Genomic DNA, 2,852 nt, shown 5'->3' on the forward strand with positions numbered 1-2,852 from the left:
GTGCATTTCGCACATTGCGTGATTTTTCCGGTCACTATAATCGGCCATCTCAATCAACAGTCAGCTGTTTCATGCAGAAATTCAAAAAAATCGGGACGGTGCAAAACCCCAATAATACCCATCAGTTATCATAATGACGGTAACGTTTTTACGGTGAACGATGATCTTTATCGTGACATGATAGCAAAGTTTTTATGGCCTCAATCAGATGACATGAATTTCGCCTACTCTTGAAATGGTCCTGAAATAGTCGTTAAGTATCCCGAAATGGTGGTGAAATAGGCCTGCACCATGAACGCGAACTCTTCCCGAAATAGTCCAGAACTAGCCTCAAATGGTCTAGAACTAGGCCCGAAATACTCTAAAATAATCCTGAACAGGTCCCGAAATTATCCTTAATTAGTCCCGAAATGGTCCTTTAATATTCATCAAAAAGCCGCCTACATATGTGAATTTTAGGTTGCCCATCAGCAGATTTAAGTAAGGATGACGAACCGGATCGAATACTTTCGGAAAGCCAGACTGGAAGAACAAAGGAAATTTGGGTGTATCTTCTCGGCCATTTTGAGTAACTACGAAATGTACGAAACTGCAAGAAGGTCAGGCATCTGCTTCGAATCTAAACTCTTCCCATTTTTACCGCTAACATCGTGGTTTACGACGAATTGCTTCGAATTGGTTAATATAAGAGGTGTTCACATCTGCTCCAGACTCGATTACAATAGAACCTACAATGTTCTACAATTCAAACTCTTCCAACTCATTAGAGCTGCTGCTTTGTTTTCACTTTCTTGGCCACTGCCATCACAAGCTAACTTAATCGCCCTGAGCTCATCGTACAGACTCACTTCCCTGAATGTTCCAAGGTCAGGATATTCAAAAATTTACATTTTATTGCACTAGACGAAGAATTCACCCTAACACTATTTCTGATGGGAGCATCCTACAAAATCCAGAGCTCGATGTCATCCTACCTCTCGATCTGCAAAAAACGTTTGGCCATACTAATCCTGGACTAAAAGCAATTAATAGAGTAGATATAAGGCACGCCTTTACACTCAAAAAATAGACTTAAGATAAAAGTTGTAGTTATAAGCGATCCTCATTTTTTTGAATGGGAAGGAATATTTTTTTTTGTTGTGTTTTCAAAAAACTGGATGTTTTGTGAAGTTCTTTATAAGTACTTCTGAGGTAAGATTAAAAAAAAAACCCCCTCAAAAGGCTTTCTAAATGAGAATTTTAATTTTTTAATTTTATTTACAAAGCATTTTATATATATTTAATAGAGCTCTTGATATTCGATTAATAGATAAAGCCAATATTATGCATACATGTTCAGATGTGTATCGATTTGTCGTGACGTGTTTTCAGTTAATTTCATTTCATTTGTTCTAAATTTGGTGCCTGGATATCGACATTGTTCTGTTTATGCTCCTTCATTTCGTGCTCAAACATAGCACTAAAGACTGCACTTCGCGCCGCCAATATAGCTTTATACGCACGAAATTCCCTGCCGGCTACCGCCAACGTTACATCACCGAATTTCTCATTATGAAATAGCGCTCCCAAATCGTCGGACAAATGACATTTGGGTATTTTAATTTGAATGGATTTTGATTTCCCAGAGCTATTCACGATGTCAGATAGAACGCTAACTTTACACAATATGGTCAATTTGTCATCCCGTAAAAGACCTTTGCTTTCATCCAATAGAAAATCTCGCCGTATGAATTCTTCAATTCCCCACTTTTTAACCTTTCCGAAACGACGACAGGGAAATGCACTGGATTTGAATTCTTCCCCTTTCGCATTGGGAGCGCATAAATTTGGCTCTAACTTCTGATCCGTTATCCGGCGATGACAATACTAAATAAATCGAGAGATAAACGGGACATCTTCGACGCAATTCAAAAGACCATTTCAGTTTGTCACTAGCACCGGTATAAAATGTGGACGATATCAGCGTGTCACCAGTTTCCTCGTAATATAAACTAAAATTGCTTATGGACCACATATAGTTGAAGCTCTCCGCTTTCAACTGCGTGTTACACCAGTTCTCGGCAATCGGAGTGTTTAGTTCCTGCGATGCTTCTCTACTAACCGCCATTGTATTAGATACTTGATGCGTTCGGTGGTATGTAATTAGGTAATTCTAGCAGCTTCAAGCTCGGAACACTTTGACGACTGCAACTTCACGACGTAACGACAGCGACATCATTTTGTCGACAAATGTCGCCTTGAAGCCAGCTTCTTAAACATTTTGAAGACCTCAGCGACATAGCAAACAGCTGATTTTAAAGCTCGACATTTCGGTATATTTATTTCACAAATTGTGTATTTTTATTTAAGTAAATAAGAAAAACATGAACAATCAAGAATATGTGATTAATTTTGCGACAATTTAATTTTACATTACATCTACTCATTGTCGCCGGCAAAATTAGAAATAGATTTAATTTGGCGACGTCGACAATTGCAGTCCTGCAGCCAGGATGTCGTGCTGTCGTCAAAATAATTGTGTCCGTAAGAACGTGTGTATTTAAAATTTGACAGATGCTGCTTGTCGCTTGCTGTCGTCAAAGTGTTCCGAGCTTCACTCGGGTTCAAGGTTTTTAAATTACTCCTTTTTATTTACGTATTGAATTAAGGTTTTATTAATATTTGAAAAACAAATTTTTTATTCGAATCGTAGAAACGAAAAAACTGGAAATTGGTAGCTATGGCACAATCGTTTCAGCTGACTTGTTAATATATAAATTGTACAGTACCCATTTTACTAGGTGCCATGGTGAAATAAAAATAAGGTGATGTCAGTTGGGGGGTGTTTGTTGTAATTTTGATAAATTCGGTAG

The 2,852-nt window shown here is 38.0% G+C and overlaps 1 pseudogene; it reads right to left on the reverse strand.

The window, feature by feature from the left end:
* Positions 1-1,377: 1,377 nt before the first annotated feature.
* On the reverse strand, positions 1,378-2,110 carry LOC118741952 (annotated as a pseudogene).
* Positions 2,111-2,852: the final 742 nt, after the last annotated feature.

The sequence above is a fragment of the Rhagoletis pomonella genome, unplaced genomic scaffold (assembly GCF_013731165.1).
Source record: "Rhagoletis pomonella isolate Grant_MI unplaced genomic scaffold, Rhpom_1.0 Rhpom_scaffold_00006, whole genome shotgun sequence".
NCBI classification, from domain to species: domain Eukaryota; kingdom Metazoa; phylum Arthropoda; class Insecta; order Diptera; family Tephritidae; genus Rhagoletis; species Rhagoletis pomonella.